Below are 7,002 nucleotides of genomic sequence, written 5' to 3' on the forward strand. Positions count from 1 at the left end.
CCTCCAGTCCAAGCCCCTCTTCACTTTCTTTGGGACTTTGATGAGGGTGAAATGGGGAAAGTTCCCATTGATGTTTGAATGCTGAATTGCTGCAGAGATCTGCGCACGCGCGATGCAGCCCCGCCCCAGTGGGACGTCACAATAAGGAGTGGAGCGCATGCGCAGCCTTTCCCCAACCCAGTCTGTGAGGCCATTCACTCAATCAGGGGAAGATGCTTTAAATCAGCTGCTAATGGAGACTTCCCGGGCCCGGGGGAAGGGAACAAACAGCATCTACTTCCAGCAGCCACTGCTTTGGGAGCGTGTCCGCAGATGTGCTCAGAGATTAGCATTGAGTGGTGGGAAGTTGAGGGGGAGTCGGGGAGTGTTTGTAACAGACACTGTGGAGCAGGAGCTGCTCCCGGAACATGGAGTGAGCCTGGGACACGGGGAAGGGAGAGTTCATTCTCGGACAGTGTCTGTATAGGCTCAGGGAGACACAATGGGAAGAAATCACTATTGAAAATCACTGACAATTTCACCACCCAAAGGAGAGGGAATTTTCCTGCTTTAGTTCCAGTCTCTCACTGTTTGTTGGATTGTGAACAGTGGGGGGAAAATAGCCGCAAACTAACGATGTGGACAGTTAGACAAAGAGCATTTATTGCAGACACCAGGTGAGAAGTGTGAAAGGCACATTTTAAATAGTGGCTGCTTGTTTTCCGTTGAAATAGAAATGTGACTGTGTAAAGGTCACTGCTCTTTCGGACAGTCCCAGTCATTGAGCAGTGCAGGGCTTGTGTTGTTTCTGAATGTCACAAACTTGTTGTAAAACCACTGCAAACACCTGGTAAACAGAAGCTGAATACTGCAGTACTGCAGTGGAGGCAGACACTGACACCGTTTGTGTTCTTGGTTTTCATTTTGTGATTGTTCACAATGATTATTATTGGGACGATTACATTGATCGCTTTTGTATCTTCTACCTCACCAGTTCTTTCATTCCTGCAGGAAAATACATGACGGAACCTGAATAGATGTGGTGATTCTTGGACACAAGGAAAAGTGCAGTGATCTCGTTCCAACACACAGTCGGTACAGGATCACTCCCAAGGCACAGAGATACTGCCAGCTCATCAGTTCCACTGGAACAAACAAAAGAAGTAGTCAGACAGACACTGATCCCAAAGTCAAGAGACACATTTTCAATCCAACAGTCAAACAACAGCAGGAGAGACAGAAGTTGTTTCTATTTCACTCCAATTCAGTACAGCTGACAGGTTGATATATCAATCACAGTCCAAAAACAAACTCACTATCAGATCTAAATAAACTCTGTCACCATGGTCACATTTTAAATATAAAATCTGAAATAGAACAGACAAAATTTACAGAATAGAAAGGTACAGAATGAATGCAAGGAGGCTTCAAGGGGATTTGGACAGGTTAAATGAATGGGCAAGAACATGGCAGATGGAATATAATGTGAATAAGTGTGAAGTTCTCCACTTTGGTCAAATAAACAGAAAGACAGAGTATTTCTTAAATGGTGAGAGGTTGAGAAGTGTCGATGTCCAAAGGCACCTGGGTGTCCTTGTTCATGAGACACGAAAAGCTACTATGCAGGTGCAGCAAGCAATTCGGAAGGCAAATGGTATGTTGGCTTCATTGAAAGCGTATTTGAGTACATGAGTAAAGGTGTATGAAGTCTAGATGAGACCGCACCTGGAGTATTCTGTACAATTTTGGTTTCCTTATCGAAGGAAGGATAGACTTGTCACAGAGGGAGTGCAACAGAGATTCACCGGTCTCATCCCCTCGGATGGTGGGATTGTCTGATGATGAGAGACTGCAGAAACTGGGCCTAAATTCTCTAGAGTTTTGAAGAATGAGAGGTGATCTCATTGAAACAGACAAAGTTCTTACAGGGTGTAACAGGGTAGATATGGATAGGATGTTTCCTCTGTCTAGTGAGTCCAGAACAAGGGGACACAGTCTCAGAATAAGGGCAGACTGAGATGAGCAGGAATTTCTTTACTCAGAGGGTGCAAAATCTGTGGAATTCTTTATCCCAGAGGGCTGTGGAAGATCAATCATTGAACATATTCAAGACAGAAATCGATAGATTTCTAAATACTAACAAGATCAAGCGATATGGAGATGGCAGAGAAAAATGGCGGAGAGGTAGATGATCAGTCACGATCTGTTTGAATGTTGGAGCAGATCGATGGGCTGAATGGCCTAATGCCCCTATTTCCTATGATCCTATGAATCCCAATAATGTACATCAGAACGTTAGACCAAGTTATGCATTACATACCAGTTCAAAAATCCCACAGAGATTAAGACTGAAAGATACAGTATCAATTCCATTACAACAAAATGAAGGACTTGGAGCTTGCAGACCAGCCCATGTATAAGATTGAAAGTTATATTTTCATTCACAATCGTTTTCACAGAGCTTAATATTGAATACCAATCCACAACTTGTACAGGACTACCAAATAAAACCTACAACTGTAAAATACAGCTAATCCATATTTTAAATTAAACACAAGGCAAATAAATATTGATACATTAAGAGAGCGGGAAACAGTGAGAGCAGAGTGGAGCATAAAGAGCCCAGGAGAGAGAGGGAGCAAGAGTTCACTCGGAGAGCAGGGAACAGCGAGAGCAGGCGTCAAAAAAGGCAAAGGAATACACAATTAATGGGAGAACACTGAACGGTGTAGAGGAAGTGAGGGACGTTGGAGTGAATGTCCACAGATCCCTGAAGTAGCAGTGCAGGTCAATAAGCTGGTTCAGCAGGTAAATGGAATCCTTTCCTTTATTAACTGAGGTATAGAGTATAAGGATGACCTGGTATCCATGGCAATAAGTCACTGACAGCTAACATTCAGGTGCAGCAAGCAATTAGGAAGGCTAATAGTATGTTAGCCTTTATCACAAGAGGATTTGAGTACAGGAGTAGTGAATTCTTGCTTCAATTGTATGGAACCTTGGTTAGACTGCACTTGGAGTACTGTGTGCAATTTTGGTCCCCTTGCCTTAGGAAGGATATTATTGCCATAGATAGAGTGCAAAGAAGGTTCATCAGACTTGTTCCTGGGATGGTGGGACTGTCCTATGAAGAGAGATTGGGGAAACTGGGGCTGTATTCTCTGGAGTTTTGAAGAATGAGAGGTGATCTCATTGAAACCTACAAAATATTTAAAGGACAGTCAGGGTAGATGCAGCTAAGATGTTTCCCTGGTTGGGGAGTCGAGAACCAGGGGACGCAATTTCAAAATAAGGGGCATGCCACTTCGGACAGTTTTGAGGAGAAATGTTGTTACTCAGAGGGTTGCGAATCTTTGGAATTCTGTACCCCAGAGGGCTGTGGAAGCTCAGTCATTGAGTATGTTTAAAGCAGAGATTGACAGATTTCTAAATACAAATGACATAAGGGAATATGAGGAAAGTGTGGGGAAAAGGGCATTGAAGTGGATGATCAGCCATGATCATATTGAATGGTGGGGCAGGCTCGATGTGCTGAATGGTCGACTCCTGCTCCTATGTTCCTATGTTCCTAACTCCACATTATCGATGAGACACAGCCTCAGGCCGACTTGTCGGGTGTTGCAAACAGATAACACTGCTTCTGATCTTCACCAGAACAGAGAGTGAGATGTAAAATTGATCATCAAACAGACTGTGAGAGAATACAACAGAATAAAACACATGGAGAGACACTGTGGAATAACAAATAGATTAGGTTGGAATGTTGAATTATGATTGGAATGGATAAAACAGCAGATTAAATTGGGACAGAAAAGAGAAACTGATGGGAAGAAGGAAGAAAAGAAAGGATGGATCTGTTCACTTTTTTCAGTTTTTTCACTGGTCCATCAAAGCTGGATTAAAAAAAGATGCAAAAAACAGAGAATTTCACCAAAAAGGGAGATTAAATGCTACCGAAACCTTGGATCGAAGGATGCCCCAACAGATCACCTGTTTAACTGTCTCCTCACTGGGGGATTTCAATCAATGAGCAATATTATTCTCTCCTTTTCTTTTGTTAAATGAAACCACTACTGTCACTTGGAGTTAATATCCCTGTGTTCCAACTCCTGAATAATGAAATTGTGAGTTTCGTGATATTTTCTGGACACATTTCCTGCTGAAAGAACTAAGAGCTCTTTTCTAATTTACACAATACTATATACACACTCATCAAGCCTCCGAAACTAGCATGCTTGGTGCTGCTCTCTCCTCCCAAACCTCATCTCATGTGACTGTTACATCATCACTCTGATTGTGGGAGGTGTTAATCCCACTGTTTTCAGCATTAACCCTTTACATCCTCATACTGCACTGTCTGTCCAAAAAAATCGGTGGAGGGAACTTGAATTATCAACACAGCAACAGCTGCCAGTTGAAAATCAACTCAACTCATCAGAGAGAGACTGTCAGAGAACTTCCTGCATCCAGTCCTGACCCTGTCACATGAAGCAGCTGCTCACCCAGACCCCACTCTCATCAACACTGAACATTTTTACTGAGACCCTTCAAATACTGTTTACATTATGCCGCAAAGATCAAAGTTCACACAGTTGTATTAAATACAACAAAGTTTAATATCTTCTCACCGTTTCTCGGGAACCACATGAGACTTAGGTTTTCTTATTTGGTTCCTTTGATTTTTCTTGTTCCTGACTGACAAATATTCCAAACCTCAGATAAACCCTCCCACTTGCGTCATGTCCCAGTCTCGGTTAAAAGCAACACATAATGACACAAACACTCTCCTTCAGTGAGATTAATATCAAGCTGTTTTCCAGGTTGAATGGAACTGTGATCAAATTTATGCCAAAGAAGTTAACTTTGATGTATTAGCACTGAAATTCTGTGCAAGGAGAAACAGCCATTCCAAACTCATATCCTTCACAAAGGCTGTTTTTTTATGTGATTGAAATTCATCAAGTATTTTGAATTAAAGTTCACAAGACACAGATGTCAGTGTTGATAATGAAACTTTTCAAGCATTTTGCAACTGTGAAATGAGGCTCTGCTGGGAGTTGAACGCAGGATCTCCTGTTTTCTAGACAGGTGCTTTAACCAACTAAACTACAGAGCCAGATCACAAATGTGTGTGCAATTGAAATCAGAGGAAGGCCTTGTAGATAGCGGGCAGGCTTTGGCGAGTCAAGAGCTGAGTTCGTCACGGCAGTGTTCCCAGCCTCTGACTCGCTCTTGTAGTTGTTGCTGTAGTTGTAATTGTAATAGGCAACCGTCTGTCTCGGAAGACGATGGGCTACACCCGGGGTGTACGTCACTTCTGTGTGAAACATCGTTTGTTGTGGCTGTAGAGGATGACTCGTGAGTGACAATCCCTTCCGCAGCTGGTACAGATGAATATCATTGGCCCGAGGTCGACTGATAATTTTTCCTTCCTCTGAGCTCTCTTTCCCACCATCTGGTCATTTCTTTTGTCCTCTGCTTTTACCATGGTCTTCCTGAATGCCTTTCTCCAGGAATTCCAGTCAGCAGGAAGGACTTCCCATGCATTGACTCCAATCCCAGTCAGCTTGAGATCTCGCTTTGCAGATGTCCTTGTATCACAGATGTGGGTGACCTGTTGGTCTCGTGCTGATAGCAAGCTCACCATAGAGCGTGTCTTTGGCAAAGCGACCGTCATCCATTCAGCACACATGACTCAGTCAACAGAGTCACCGCTGACTCAAGAGGGCAAACATGCTGCGGATCCCTGCACGCTGGTGTACTTCTGCATTCGGCACTCTGTCCTGCCAGGAGATGCCCAATATCCATCTGAGACAGTGGAGGTGGAAGCTGTCCAGCTGCTTTTCTTGGCTTGTATAAGTTGTTGATGCTTCTCTATTCTAAAGGAGGGTGCTGAGAACACAAGCCTGTTACACGCGGAGTTTTGTATTTTCGATCAGTTTGCTGTCGGTTCACACTCGTCTTCTCAACTTTGACATGACAGCTGCAGCATTGACAATCCTGGTGCTGATTTCAGTATCAAGGGACAGATTGCTGGTGATTGTTGATCCAAGGTATGTGAAGCTGTTGACAACCTCCAAAGTGAGCCTGTCGATGTTGATGGAAGGTGGAGTCTCTAGTCCTGGCCCATAACTTTGATCTTCCTGATGCTGATCGTCAGTCCAAACTCCTTGCAGGCCAGGGAGAACCGATATACAAGCTGCTGTTAATGAACTTAATTATGGGATGTCAGCACAGCGTCATCAGCAAAGAGCAACTCACAGACCAAGAACTGACTCATTTTGGTCTTGGTGCGCAGTCTTGCCAAGATGAACAGCTTGTCATCAGCTCTGGTATGCAGGTGGACAACCCCATCTGAGACACTGAAAGTTTAAAATAGCAGCATGGAGAAGAATATGCCAATTGTAAAGGATGTGAGCTGTGAGGAGGTTACAAGGAGGCTTCCAGGGGACTTGGACAGGATAAGTGAATGAAATGACAGATGGAATATAATGTGAATAAGTGTGACGTTATCCACTTTGGTAGAATAAACAGAAAGACAGAATATTTCTTAAATGGTGAGAGGTTGGGAAGTGTTGATGTCCAAAGGGACCTGGGTGTCCTTGTTCATGAGACACTAAAAGCTCGCATGCAGGTGCAGCAATCAATTAGGAAGGCAAATGGTATGTTGGCCTTAACACGAGGGGTCATGAGTACAGGAATAAAGATGTCTTGCTGCGATTGTATAGAGCCTTGGTGAGATTGTGCTGGAGTATTGTGTACAGTTTTGGTTTCCTTATCTAAGGAAGGATATACTTGCCACAGAGGGATTGCAACGGAGGGTCACCAGACTAATCCCTGGGATGGTGGGATTGTCTTATGAGGAAACTGGGCTTGTATTCCTTAAAGTTTCATTTAAAAGGCCATTTAAAACTGAGATAGGGTGGAATTTCTTCACTCAGAGGGTGGTGAATCTTTGGAATTCTCTACCTCAGGGGTTTGTGAAAGTTCAATCATTGAGCATGTTCAGGACAGAAATTGATA

General features: G+C 43.4%; 1 non-coding gene across 1 annotated transcript; it reads right to left on the reverse strand.

Annotated features, from left to right (window-relative positions):
* Nucleotides 1-5,021: 5,021 nt before the first annotated feature.
* Nucleotides 5,022-5,095, reverse strand: trnas-aga (transfer RNA serine (anticodon AGA)). The gene has a single exon. It is a non-coding gene; the product is annotated as a tRNA-Ser (tRNA).
* Between the last annotated feature and the right edge of the window lie 1,907 nt (nucleotides 5,096-7,002).

This window comes from Heterodontus francisci, unplaced genomic scaffold (genome assembly GCF_036365525.1).
Source record: "Heterodontus francisci isolate sHetFra1 unplaced genomic scaffold, sHetFra1.hap1 HAP1_SCAFFOLD_58, whole genome shotgun sequence".
In the NCBI taxonomy this organism is placed as follows: Eukaryota; Metazoa; Chordata; class Chondrichthyes; order Heterodontiformes; family Heterodontidae; genus Heterodontus; species Heterodontus francisci.